The following is a 15549-nucleotide window of genomic DNA, read 5'->3' on the forward strand; positions in this document are numbered from 1 at the left end:
AAGTATTCGGGAGTAATGTTAGTTTCCATTGTCAATGCTGTCAGCTTTTAAGTTTTACTGTTAGGGGTGGTACCAAATTGGACATTAATACATTTTTTTAATTAATGCCATGCAATTAAATGTAGTTTTTTCACTAATTAATACACAGTTCTTGTCTACTAAACACGGTCAAGGGAATCGCCGGAGATTACAGGTACCTATGATTTAAACCTTACTGAGGCATTTTAAAGTAAACAATACGGCCCTTATCTACAAGTTCTAATCAAAGATTCCCTTTCATGGGTGTACTTTTAAATTATGATACGGTACTTCGATGTGTAGGATTCATGTTTAACTATAACTATTATTTACAAAAATATATATGATTTATAAATTCTTCTTTAATTTATCACTGCTCTTGTCATTTACTGGATTGCGGAAAAGTGGTAATCAACAGAAATCTTCAATCAATCAATTATTTAAGATGGGGACGCCACTATGTGCGTATTTTAACCCAAATATGAGTGAAGGATGAGTGTGGGATGAGTGGCGCGATCTTGTAGTCTTGTTAGTGACTAAGGCCGACATGTTCCTCAGACACAGCTGTTAATTAATAGCCCAAACAGATCTTGAAAGTTAAAACGTAACCGGATAACAGAAAAGTTAATTTTTGAATAAATCTTAGGATACCGGTAATTGATTTTTGCTTAAATACCGTACTAAATATAATTTAATAAATTCCTTGCATAACTCCGTTCATTAAATGTCCCGTAACTCATAAATGATTATGAAATCGTGATGAAGGTTAATACTTGAGTAAACAAATAGCCGAGACAAAACAACAGTGTATAGTAGTATAGTATTATTATGTAGATTGCCAGCTACATGGCGATAAAACCCATTACAAATAAATGTTTTAAAGAATTATATTAGTGCCATTGCCTGAATGTAAATTAAATTTCTTAAACGTATTTCAAAATAGGTCGATTTTCAATTAAACCCGTGAGTGCAATTTAAAGCATTGCTCAAACATGATTCCATCTCGATGTATTATCTTTATGAATCTGCTGATATCTGATAATAGTTCCAAGGTAAAGTGTGAATATGTACGGCGACGCGATGGTTCATTTGGTGGTTACAACATTGACTTTTTACAGAAGTTGGCTTTAGAAACTCAACTTTAGAAATTGAAAAGAAAACTATAAATTCCATAAAAGAAGGAAGGACCTTTTTGAAAATTACTTAAATAAATTAAGTGCAGTATCTAAAGTCCATGCTTAAAATCGCCAATTGTGTGTAAATAGGAACTGAACATTACCGACGTATTGTAAATAAAAAAAAAACGTATTATAAAACTCGACCCTAGTAATTTAGTTCTACTGTATTATGTGTTTGATTGCATTGAACATATCCTTGATTGTCAAGCTTGTCAACATAACTCAGATATTTAACTATTAGTTTTTTTTATTATAATGGACATCAGCTAATCCGAAACATTTAACAAATAACCTTTTATAATTTGAAGGGATGTGTTTATTATTATTCATCGGTCTTTACTCTCATTAACGTTTGCAATATTAGTTATATGGTGGGTAAAATGTTATAATTTTATGTTTATTTCTTATTAATAATAATTATTATGAATGTTACTGTATCGTTATAAAAACGTAAGTTGTACTTACAAGCAGGAGAAAATTATTTGTCACTAATGTGATGGTACAGTACATTTTTTTGTCGGGTTAAACTACTCAAGTTATAATGCTAGGTAAATTATATCTTAAATAAAAATATATAAACCCCTTATTGTATATTAAACGTTAAACATCCCCAAACAATTTATTTAAATAATATCCATCTTAACTAACCAAAAACAAAAATAAAAATCCAAACAAAATAAATCAAGGAAATATCCAAAGACTCACACGATGTGGAGGGCTCCATCTTAAACCGTGTCAACGCACCGACTGATCGAAAACCAAACTTTTTGAGGGTGGTAAAAAAGAGGGCGGTTCTAAAAAAAGACTTCCTGCTGGCCTAACGGGACAGGTTGCGATTTCAAGGGTTACATAATGCCGTGGGGGAGGGAGGGGGGAATCTACCTGCAAACAACACTGGAACTAATAGACTACCCTGGGGGACCGCTATGCGAATGTAGCACAATGCTAACTGTACCTGTACCATCCCTACGCAACCCGATACAGTTAGAGGTTATTGTAGCGGAAAGTGGAGAAATCGTGCACATTTATAGCCGTGGCCAGGGGTGTCCCGCGATCAGGTTCTATGAATTTGTTGTGCAAATTTAATCAATCGATTGATTTGGTATTTGTTTATTAGTTCAACGGTTGACGCCTTTAGTGGACATTGTTTAGTACTTACTAAATACATTGTAAATTATTTCACTCTCATACGAACGAAAGCATTTAAGAATAAGAATGTATTTATTTTCTTGAAAGTAATATTACAAAACAATACAAATTATACAAATATAACATAGATACTGTTGTATTTTCATTCGTAAAAGAAATAAAATAGATTAACTTCCTACAAAATAATTACACTTAAAAATCAAATGAGTTATTACATATAAACTAAGAACAATATAAAATCAATTTAAATCCTCATGTAAGAAATTTACAACAGTTCTTCCAAGAAAATTTAGGGCCTCCAAAGGCATAGCCTGTGTGAAGGTTCCTTATCTATTAGCATTGACAACTGAATGCGTGGGATAGTTTATAAAGCTGAACATTACTGACCCACTTATTGCCATATTAAAAACATAATTATCTCAGTTTACAATTACCAAGATTCATGTACATTAATTCTAAAATACCACAAAGACAACGTAATATCATGAAACTACAAAAATAATAATTTATACAAGGATTTTTACTAAACATACAAAATTATCTCCTGTCAAAAGCCAAGTCTTAAGTTTCTTTGAAAATAAACCTAAAGTTTTACAATTAACAATATTTTCTGGCAATTTACAAAAAAACTTTGGACCTACAAAACAGTAACTATTAAGGAAAAAGGTTAAATTAGGCCTAGGCACAACTGCACGCTCTGTTTTCCTCAATCTTTCTTTATAAATATTATTTGGCTTCCTTAAATCTCTACTTAATTCATAAAAGATTTTTAAAACTTTGTGTAAGTACATATACCTTAAAGGGAGAATTTGTTGTCATGGTTCCATTTTGCTCTTTTTCCTAATTGCCCTGATGATTTTTTTTGTATTATGAAAATAGGTTTCAGGTTAGTTTCATAGGTACCGCCCCAGCAAAAAAGTCCATAGTCTAATCTACTATTTACAAGTGCAAAGTATAAAAGTCTCAAAACATGTTCTGGACAAATGTCCTGTAAAAAATAAAAATATCTCAATGTGTTATTTAGTTTTCTTTTTTAAAATATTAATGTGAGGAGTCCAGCTAACCTCTTGATCTAGGACTAAGCCCAGATACTTTATACTATATTTAAGTAATAATTACATGTAACATGACAATTATAGTAAAATATGTACTACAATGTACAATATAGATGTATTGCATCTTCCCTTCACAATCAACTTTTCAATAAAAGATCATCTACGGTGGTTTATGTTAATGTTATGGATATATTTTATGCTCCAGACAAAATGCCTTCACTACTTCCATAATGAATCCATTAAACGTAAACCCATCTTCCCTTCATATTCACCTCTTTACCAAAAGATAATCTCTGATAGTATATTACTATAATATTGACAATGAAATAATAGTATTCACAAAATTAGGAACTGAGCAAAATATATATTGAAAATAGTGATTAGTGTTAGTGTAAATAATACTTCCCACTCAGTTCTGAAGATTTTTTCCTTAATTGCATATCAACCTTAATACATTTTTCTGGTAAGTTAATTTACCTAAATTCATGCCATATCGAATATCGATTGGTAAAGTATACGTATGCAATACAACAATTAATTTAATCCGTAGCGTATGCAAACGTTGCTTGGCTAGTCTACGATAACCAAAAACCTTTATTCGCAAACAGCTGATTAATCATACTCGCATGATATGCTTGTTTCTTATTGGTTCCTTAACAGCTGATTTGTCTTACTGACATGATTTGCTAGTTTCTAATTGGTTCATTGTTGTCTTTGTTCGCGATGTATTTTCACGTCTTTACAAGTAATGTTCGTAAGCACAGTGTAGTGAATGTTGTATTATCTATGTCGAGTGGTGTTCGCGAGTGTGTTTTAGTAGACTTTTTTCGACTTTTAGTGCCAAATGACTTTATTCGGTAATATTCTTTATGCTGATTTTCCTAAAACGACATGCATCTTTGTTCTTATGATTCACTGGAGTATTATGGTTAGTAAGCCTATTCTCAATCACCTAGCTTTACTATTCAATCTTAAAGTTGATTATGCAATACCCTGATGATATCCTAGCCTACATAATCGTTACCAAATTACGTGCCATTCTATAATTTATATAGAAGTGTATTTTGTCTCTGAAAATAATTAAATGTTTGTTAGAATCGAGTTATTTCTTTACTAAAAACCAAATAAAATTTGTATTTGATAGTTCGAATTTATGAAATTGATATGCAGTGAATGATTTACGAAATGTTACAACCATACTTATAAATTTTCTCCATTTCGGGAAAACTATTTGACTCTCTCACCTTCACAGATTAAAAGTACCTACAAAATAAAGCTAAGTTATAGGCTTAGTTTTATTAAATTTAGGACTCGATTAGCATTGCAATTTAGCAATTTATCCCTTAACGAGTTGTAACCTAATAATAAAATACTCCCGCTGCATCAAACCTGCAGACTAAGTAAATTTCCATTTACCTCGTTGGGGTTTCAATTCAATCACATTTATTTAAATAACATTATTAGGTAGCCCCTATAGCAGCAAACCTAGGCACTTGTTTAAACCTGTCTCATATACGGAGACGATCCATACAGTCACAGAAAACGATACAGTATAAGGTTGACATAGCTATGTTATGCCATGTTATTATTGTTTAGATGTTTGGATAGCTGCATTGGGGATGTTGCTCAGTCGACAAAATTGTCATAATTTAGGCTACATAACTAACTTTTGTCTGCAAGAATTATGCAGTACGTACGTATACAGTAATTATGCAGTACTTTACGAATATTATTTCAGTTTATTCATTATTCATTCCAGTAATTTGAGTGTAACCTTCTCACCAGGAAGCCTCAAATGTAAAGAGTCATTTCTTCTATTTGATGCTACAATGAAAGCATTGAGATTATTATTTGTAACCTAATAATAAAATACCCCCGCCGCAGCAAACCTGCAGACTAAGCAAATATCCATTTACCTGATTGGATTTTCAATTAAATCTATTTAAATAACATTAGGTTTGAAACTTGTCTTGTATAAGGAGATGATCCATAAATATAAGGATGACATAGCTATGTGGAATATGTTTTTTTAGTATTGTTTGAATCGCTGGAAAGAAGTGAATTGGGTGACTTTTTAGTCAATAACATTTTCATAATTTATTTTCATAACTACCTTTTTTGCAAGAATTAACCACTTTACGAATATTTATTATGTTTTTTAATTTCCATAATTAGAGTGTACCTCTTCACCAGCAGGCCTCAATTTAAGAATATATTAAGACCACTTGTATTTTATTCCACACTGAATCATAGTACAGTAACTTCAAAAAACATAATGAGTGCATTTTAATAGCACGCTTACGTATAAATCCTTGAAAAGCCGTCGTCTTGTAAGAACTGTATTAAGATCTTACAGTTAAATATAAATTCACCCCACCCAATTTCCATCCTTAATCCTCCCCAATCCAGATCTGGAATCCGCTAGATATTTACACGGTCGTAACAACGATCAGATAAGGGTGGATTCCTAGAAGTGTGCGTCACGGATTGCCATCCAGGTCGTGTTGACTCCGAGAATAGTCTTGACACTTTCCCATGCAATACAGATGGGCGTCGGGCGAACAGTTAGATGAGGTTGGGCAACGAAAGTGACACACTTCTATCTTACAGGGGTTGCGACACGGGGAGGTTTCACCCTTGGAGTGTCCGGGTGTGAAGTCTAGGGTCGCACGGAGTAGAGGGACTTGTAGTTAGAGGATAAAAATGTCAACAAGGTGAAATTGTTATCGAGGTAAATACACAAAGTAGTACATAGAAGGGGTTAAATGGTTGATGTAGATTAGAACTATCTTTCGTTTCGGAGGAAAGAAAATTTTTTTGTGTATGTCGAAGTTAAGTTGTGGTGTGCTATATTCCAAGTTATTGTATAGCAAATATGCGTCGTGCCGGGTACACCCCCCCAACGTAACAAATAGTTAATTTTTGTAGCCGACCAACAATAAAAATCAAAATTAAATTAATTTATTCTACCTTCTAAGGTGGTTGCTCTAACTCTAACAAGTAATTGATACCAAGTGTTATGGATTCCATATCCTCCGGTAGGATGGTGTCCTCGTTGTGCTCCTCAAAATGGTTAACGTTACACCTCTATCACCGCACTCTATACTTAGGCTAGATTGGATGCAACATACTTGTAAGTTGCAACTCTAGTGGTTGTTGTCTCGGGCTTTGTAACGGTTTCGATTCCCGGTATATCTACAAAATTTAGAGGGATTTGAACCGCTTTTCTTAAAGAGCGTTTGAGATACTTTCATACTAAATTGTTAATAGCGAAGATAAAAAATCGCATGAAAACATACACCCGACTAGACAATGTGAGGAGCCACTGATAAGTCTACCTATCCAAAGTCAATGTCCAAAACATAACCTAAATACGAACACAACCTTAACGAACCTTACGAACGCAACAAACAGACAGTAACATCAACATCGCAACATCTTACGTCAAAGCCTTCATCCCAATGTCACAGATTGCCCAACTTTCAGCCTAAGATCGCCGTGGGGCTGAGAAGTAAACATGTTTTGGAGATCATGAACATCTTCTCGTAATCCCAGCAACGCAAACACCCTTGGAACCGTGCGACCGCTCGACGGGGTGCCACAATGGGTAACGGTACCCAGCAAGGGTCCAGTATCGGGTCGTATTCGTTTAGGGCTGAAAGCTCCAAATTCGCGATTTTATTGCGCTAACGGGACCGGTTGGCCCACATCGGCCGAATTTGCCGACAAAGTTACGGTTTTTTAGCGCCGAAGAGGGTTGTTGTTTTTATTTATTTACGATGTTTTAGGGCATTTTTTCGCGAACTTTATTGCGTTGACGGAATTGGGGTTTATACTTACACAGAATGTTGTGCCGACAAAGTTAATTTTTTAATGCAAACGTATTTTGTATTTAGCTGATTGTTTAAATGTTTGACGATTCTTAGATTATTTCCGTAAACTCGATTGCGTTAACGGGATTTGCCAATATTTTTGGCAGAACGATCTTTTATCGATTAATATTTTTATAGTCCAGCGGTTATCAAGGTTGTATAATTAATTATTCTACGAGCATTTGTTAGTTTTGTAGATCGGTATAATTTTTGGCTTAAATTAAATTGGTTAAATAAAAGCAACCATGGATATACATATTTTTCTGTTTTTTGAAAATTCTTATAGGCTAGGTAAATTTTTTCGATCGACGTGCATAATTATCATATTGATTCTGTACAGGCCTACTACTAAGTGTTTTCAATGGTCCTTTCCTTTCATAATTATGTTTTTATTAATTATTTTTAATAAATGGGCCTATTTCTTGATTATTTATTTATTGGTACAGGGTCTATTTATTGGCTTAATCCGCGTATTTTTTTAACGCTAACCCAATAATAACAGAATTTCCGATACAATTCAAGTTTATTTACATTTACCTTTGAAACATTACGTATTTTGCCCATTATTTTTATTAATTTTTGTTACGATTACTATTTCTTACTTGACATTTAAACAAGTTATTACTTCCGATAGTGCAAAAGGGTACTACATAACATTTACTCAACAATTAAAGATTGTATAGCAAAACGATCACTTCAATGAACATTCATTACCTTATAAGTCAATTTGATACAAGATTGATTTATTTTAGCCATCTATCATTCTCTTGAAAATACTGTAGCTTTAATCGACATGTGAGTTATGTAGAAAAACGTGTATTTTTTCTGACTTGTGACTCATCACATCGTATCACAAATAAGCTCACTATCCTAAAAAAATTTTAAAATCGTACCCTTTACATTTTGGTTTAGAAAATTGTACACAAAAATCCACATATTTGCTTCTCTACACCAGATAAACTCTAAACCCCAACCTTTTGTTATTTTTCCACTCACAGTTAGTTATTACCGAATTCTCAGATTTCAAAGTGCGTTGCCACCCGTAAGCTGCTTAAGCCGGAGCGGTGTTATAATTAGAAGCAGTTCCGAGATGCAACTGCGACAATACAGTCACAACAATGCACAGATCGGTTACCTGGAAGGAACCAACCAGACGCGTCCGAGCGCAACATTGCCCAACGCGAGATAATTGTAGCCCTTCCTTGAAATGTTTGCCTGTGCAGGGTCAAGACGGGATAAAGGGTTGGAATCGAGGTAATAAGTGGTTTTTGCATAGTTACATATTTTTGCAATAATCAAAGAATGTTTTAGAAAAATTCTTTTGTAGATGATCCTACGATGGGGGTCTTAGCGAAGTAGTGTGAATTTTTGTAATAGTTCATGACATGTTTCGACGCGTTTTACCCCAACTTTCAGACTGACAGATTATTGTGCAATCCTACCCATGATTCGATATTTTTAAGATTGTGCAATAATTTTCAAGACTTTTTGCCTTCACTTAATATATTACACAATCTGATTTTTGCCTGCAATAATGTCCATGTTCAGTAATATTGACCGTGTTTGGGGCCCTTGTTTCCCTGTACTAATACATAATGCCTAATAACATAACAATACATAATGTCAACATAATGACTAGATGAATCATTTTACATCACAATATTTTATATCATTTTAAATAATTAAATCGAATAGTTTAAAAACTGTTTAGATTACCAATTTTCTTAATGAAATAAATATTTATCTTTGTGTTTTGATGTGTAGATATAATCTTGTGTATCGTAACCATTGTAATGTAACATATCAAGAATCAAGAATTTGTATTCATCGTTAACGCTATGTACAACACATGCAATAGATGAACATACTTCAACCATCTAACAATTAACTGTGAAATAAATCATTTTGACGATAAAACATATCTATTATAAAAGCACATTATTTATATTCAAGTGGACTTTCTTTCAGACGTAAGTTGACACTATATCCAATCAATAAATCTATATCTATAAAAGAGGATTTTTGTATATATATTTGTTTGTTTGGGGGTGATAAACTCGGACACCGCTGAACCGATTGCCACGAAACTTGGTACATACGTGTAGAATGTCATGGAATAGGTTTATACACCATCAATTTCGTGATCCGTCCAATAGGCTCCGCCCCAGTGGCTCTGGAGTTTCCCATGTTAACCTTATGAGAAATGGAATTAATGAATCTTAACAGCTGTTTCAATTAAACAAGTTGGTTCTGTTCTATGATGTTCAATAGCATTAAAGTTACAAGGATTACCAACAGGGTGCAGCACTATTATTTCTTTTACATTTATGACAACAGCTAATTTGCAACCAAAAAGGTGAGTGAGCGTAGCGAACGAGCTAACCTGAAGGCAAGTGAGCGTAGCGAACGAGCTAACCTGAAGGCAAGTGAGCGCAGCGAACGAGCTCCAACCTAAAGGTGAGTGAGCGTAGCGAACGAGCTCCAACCTAAAGGTGAGTGAGCGTAGCGAACGAACTTCAACCAGGAGTGATTGAGCCATGCGAACGAGATCATCTTGAAAATTAAGAAGTTAAACGGGGCAAAGCCCGCGGGTTACAGCTAGTAATAATAAATTATAATAATCAATTATTATTATAATAATCAATTTAAAGGGATATTGGATACAACCTTTAGGCTTATTTACGTATGGTAAATGTAATGGTGTTGTAATTGAACCATTCATTTATTTTGTTCTCTTCCCAGCTATAAAAAAACTACATTTAACCAAAATATGGGGTAAACTATACAGTTGCGGGCTTTAATATTTTTACATTGAAAAAGCTGTTGTTTATGTCGTGATATTAAGACGTAACAACTTCAAACTTGAAACAATCAAGGGACAAAATTTATCTTCAACTTATCTAGGGATATAAATCTGTAGGAAGTAGGTGAAACGGGTGAAAAATAATATCGTATCCTATTTTAATACCCTGATACTAAACGAGGTTATGAATTCATTTCCGTCGTAAAAAACTGTCATGAAAGCTAATTTTAATCTTTTAGCATCTATCGTAGTATCACAAACGGACAGTTAAATAATTAGTTTTCTCATATTCTTTAGGAAACAAATGTTTTACTAGTAAACCGTCGTAAAAACACAATAAAATCAGATACATATTGAAACATACAGCTAAAATCACAGTAGAAAAGTAAGAATTACGGTAATTTATTTGAAAAAATATAGTAAAATTATTATAGTATTAATAATCTCAGACATAATAAAAACTGTTTTGTCTCATTTGTAACTAAACATTACAATGTTTAGAATTAGAATATTTAAAAAGATCACCGGTTATTAATCATTAACAATTAATAGTCTAACATTTTTCTCATTAAAATATCCCATATATCAAATAAACCTTAACAGCATCCACCTGAAAGGCTTTAAGCCAAAACTATCGAAAATATTAAAAGTGGTTGTTAAATATTAAATGAATGAAAAGTATACTACTCTTTATTCTGTGAAATAGCATAAGTAGTTTATATAATTAATTGTGTAATTAATTACCACGTTACTTTACTTTATACGTAATCTAGGTTATATAAATCTAAAAAATACAAACATATAAAAATCCTTCTCTTAAGTACGAATAATATGTATATAACAAGTAAAACTACTATTTTGAACTGTATCGACCCAAAGGTTATGTGATTAATTTAAAACATTGTAAAATTTAGGAGAAAAACAGTTTTTCGTGAATTTGTATTTATTTTTCTTCACAGAGAAACTTCTCTGTGGCGTTGTGGAGAGAATCATTGAATTAAAGGGAAATATTTAAAAATGCACACATAAATAAGTCAGTTATTGACCAAACAGTTTGAAAAAAACTAAAGTTTAAACATTCATTTAATTAGAATTTTGTAGAACATTCACGCAGATTATTTTACAAGGATTCTTAATTTTAATCAGTTACAAAATATAGTAAACCCCAGTCGTACCAAGTGACATAAAAATACTGGAAAATGATTAAATATTTATTAAATCAATTTTTATTTTACGCAATTAAATTAATATTATCCTAAAAGATGTACCAAATAATCCAAACAGCTGTACAATGTCGAATAACATAAACATAACACTTACCAGTGTATGAAAGATGGAGTACGAAAGACGTAAATCAGCTGATTGAACGATCCAGACGCAACACTCACTGCACCAGGACTGCACGAGAAACTGTAACCCTTCCGTAACAGTTAGGAATGTTCCGCAAATCTCCCCCTTCCCCCTCCCACTCGCGGGGTGGTGGTGGGGGGAAAGGGTTGCGATTTTCACTTTCGCGATGGTCCAATAGCGGCGCACGGGGCGCACATCTGGACATGTCGTCCTCCAAATTGCGAGCTTCGAGCCGTTATTGCACTTTCACCCTGTGAAAAGTGGAAGGGTTGGTTTTTGTTTTTACTGAAATAGTTGTTGGACCAGCTGTAGCAATATTTTATGTAGAAAGCGTAATTGAATGAATTTACAAAGTGTGCTGCGGTTTCACATTGTTTTTCCATTAGGTTTTGTTACTAAGATAGCTGTAGCATATAGCAATGCGTTGTCCTTTGGGGGTATGTTTGGTCTGCGTATTCGCCATAAATCTGTAAATTTGATGCACTCAAACTGGATCTCAGGATCTCAATCTAACTACTGGAAGTTTATTTGGCTACTGAACATGGGTATGGGATTTATAAGTCTAGTTCCATCCATTGAATCCGCCGAAGACAATTTCACGTACAGTTTTTAAATGATTGTTTGAAATATTTAAATGATTCGAAGAAAATTGAGCTCGTAAAGGTGAACCCGCTAATACCGGGGCTTTTATATCGTAAGAATAAAAGATTCTTCTAAGGTTTTAATGTTGTTAAATAACGTGCTATGAAATTTAACTGTTCAATACAGCCTATGGCTATTATTTTACAGTTTTATTGATGTAATACACTTTCTATGTTATTATTATATTATAATTCCGCATGATAGCACTGATCGAAATCAGAAATTGGGATTTGATGATAACATCTTGTAACTGGGTCGAAATTTATAGTCATGCTTACTATATATTTATCGTCAGTGAAAAAGTTCAGTATGACTTGTGTAGTAATGGACGAGGGAAAAAGTAATCAAGTAAACAAAAAAACTCCACTGCATAGCCTACCGGACAGAAGTAACCAGAACATTTACTTCAGTTAACCCAGAAAGATGACAAATGCATACGGAAGTACGTTGACTCTGTGTCTGAAATTGTGGTTCGCAATTTTACTTATCGTCTCTAAACGCCAATGAGTCATGACAAGATTATCATTTCTTAGACAGTTCCTAGGAGTGTCAAGTGTATTATTTAAGATCATAGTCAAATCTGTTGACACATCTAGATTAAGATTGGTTCTGATTCCCGTTATAACTATTCAGACAAGGTAAATATTTCTCCTTGCTAATCTGATATTTATTTTGCTATGTTTTAAATATGTCTTTGTTGCATGGTTGACATTTCTACAGACAAAATTAGTTCTCAATCTTATTCACTTTTGCATTGATTTCTCCCAGATAGCACGTAAGCTTGATTCAAGCCTTGAATTACGCTTGCTTTTACTTGAAATGACAGCTTTGAATTGTCACTTTAGATTCAAACTCGAGGCAAGTATCAACTTCGTGTAACACACTTGAATTACGCTTACAGTGGATTGAATTAACAGCTTTGAAATGTCACATTAGATTCAAACTGGATTCGAGTATACACAACACACTACCATTACGCTTGCACTTGCTTGTATTAACAGCTTTGAAATATCACATTAGATTCGAACCCGAGTCGAGTGTAATATTACCCACAATGCACTTCCATTACGCTTACGTTGGCTTGAAATTACAGCTTTTAAGTATCACGTTGGATTCGAATTGGAGTCGAGTGTAAGTTACCCACAATTCCGAGCGGGAACGACGCTAACGGTGGGACCGACACTTGAAGTTGAAGACGCCATGTCATCGGCCATATTGCTTTATTGCTTTGTCTTTGTGTAACTAATTTGTATTTGTGAGTGATTAATTCTCAATCTCTCTCATTGAGAATATCGATATTGTGGTGCTGAGTTGTTCAAGTTATATTGTTGAAGCTGATTTTTTATTAAGTTTCATCTAGGCCTATTTCTTCTTATCCATCAAGGTAAGTTCTTATTAGCACAAACTAAGTTAAGTAAACTCAAAATCAGTGAAAGTTTTGAAAGAACTAAGTATAGCCTAAAGCCTAAAGCAAGCCACTTTTGAGTTGGTCAGCCTACGTGCAATGAGTAGCCTAGCCTAAAAAAATTAAAAGGTTAGAGGCGAAGTGTATTTAAAATAGGCTATGACCGATAATTTGTTGTCAACTTATCGGCCTAACTTAGTTTTTTTTTTTTTTTTTTTGTTTGTATGCCTAAAAACATTTTTTTTAACCAGCTTGGATATCAAGTTCTCCTTGTAAGATAGGTACTTATTGTGGTTTGGTCTAACTTAGGCATTGTCTTCACTGTTTATAGTATAGACTAGGACTAGGCCTATGGTAAGTTATAGCCTATATTAGCCATAATGGTCCTAAGTTACGTTGTAGACTATTCTATAAAGCTGGGTTTTTTTAGGCGGGGAGAGCGAACTCCTCTTGTCTCCTCGTCTTCCTAGAAGCGGAGCGGAATGCCATGCTAATCGATTTTCCGCTCTCCGCGCTCCTCTTTCGCGTCAGGAAAACCCGGCTTTAGACTTAACTTAATGCCATATTTTATACCATGATATTTTAATGTGTAGGTAACTTATAACTTAGGGCTAGGGACTTAAAGCTAAGTTACTTCAGTAGCCTCCTCGATATTTAAGCCTACTTTGTTAGTGACACTGTCAGATAAAATGCAGTAATCTACGTTTAATGGCAGTAAGAGTCTGGTCAGCTTTCAGGCGATGAGTTTCTGATATAGGCTAAGTTACAAAATTTCTTCTCCATTAAACTGAAATTGGCATTAGGCCTACGTTAACTTACTTTGATTTAGTCCACTTAACTTAGGGCCTATTTTGCTTGGAGCGACTGTTGAGATAGTCGCACAGCGATTATCGCTCAGTTACTATCGCTGTTACGGCAGCCGTTTTGCTTAGAGCGATTGATTTTCGGTCGTCGCACGATTTTTCATAGTTATTTGAATACTAGCACTCACAATGGTGAGGTCATGCGTGTTGTAACTTTTTAAAGTATCTCCTCAGGGAGGAGTTAGAAGACGAAGTTAAGTTGGCTCTACTTGACCCTAGTGGAAGTATCAATAGACGATCGATAGAAAATACATAGTGATACGTAGGATTTGGAACGGATACGTATCACTAGATGTCACTAGGTAGGATATAAATAGAAAACTGTAGTGATATCAATGAAAAAAATATATTTATATCAATAAAAACAAATTAGTGATATCAATAAGAGTACATGAATGTCGGAAAATAATACTTGGAGTCTAAATAAAAATATTTATTCATAAAAAAAACTGATAAGTTACAGTATTAAAACCCACAACTAATTAACACATAGTCAACTTGGAACAGTCAAGCACTTTACATTTAATTTGAATAGACGAGGATTACCTAAAATTTAGGATACCAACCATTTGAGCAATGACAATGCAAAGTTTGCTGGTAGGTAATAAAGAGTTGCCTGTTTTTCTACAATTAAATATAGAAAATTAAATTAATGTGTAAGGAAAAATGCAACCAAAACAGTATAGGTACAACCTTAATAACACATGAATGGAAAAAGTAATGTGAACAAAAAAGTAAATTATGGCTATTTTAACCCGTATTATTAATGTGCCTACTGAGTGAACTGGACTGTTTTGAGGTTCTGTGCATGTTTTTAGGCTACTGTGCATCAGTCGCGGCGCGATTATCGCTCAGACTGGTACCCAGGGCAGTGGTCCGCGTCTGTAGCTAGCGACTCTTGCGATAGTCGCTCCAAGCAAAATAGGACAACGCAAACTCCGTCAGAGCAGTGCCCAACTACTATCGCAGAGCGATTATCGCCACGTTACTATCGCTGTTATCGCTCCAAGCAAAATAGGCCTTTAAGCTACTAATTAAAATCAAAATTAAGAAAAATGCAAACGAACTTAAACCTAAATAACTTATTTAGGTTTAAGTTCGTTTGCATTTTTCTTAATTTTAATCTGAGTCAAACATTTAAAGTTATAACTTTACTTAAGTATTTTATGGAAACATAACGTAATCCTAACTTAACTTAATATTTTATAAAGTTA

At 33.9% G+C, this 15549-nt stretch overlaps 1 protein-coding gene across 1 annotated transcript in view; it reads left to right on the top strand.

The window, feature by feature from the left end:
* The first annotated feature begins 4209 nt into the window (after positions 1-4209).
* The window catches only part of LOC128986851 (uncharacterized), a 52398-nt gene continuing 41058 nt past the window's right edge, over positions 4210-15549 (top strand). The window contains exon 1 of the mRNA XM_054407422.1: positions 4210-4328. The gene's annotated coding sequence lies outside the window, so the exon portion shown is untranslated. The remainder of the gene's footprint in view (positions 4329-15549) is intronic.

This window comes from Macrosteles quadrilineatus, unplaced genomic scaffold (genome assembly GCF_028750875.1).
Source record: "Macrosteles quadrilineatus isolate MER2022 unplaced genomic scaffold, UCM_ALF_1.0 Scaffold_2__2_contigs__length_208266976, whole genome shotgun sequence".
Classification (NCBI taxonomy): domain Eukaryota; kingdom Metazoa; phylum Arthropoda; class Insecta; order Hemiptera; family Cicadellidae; genus Macrosteles; species Macrosteles quadrilineatus.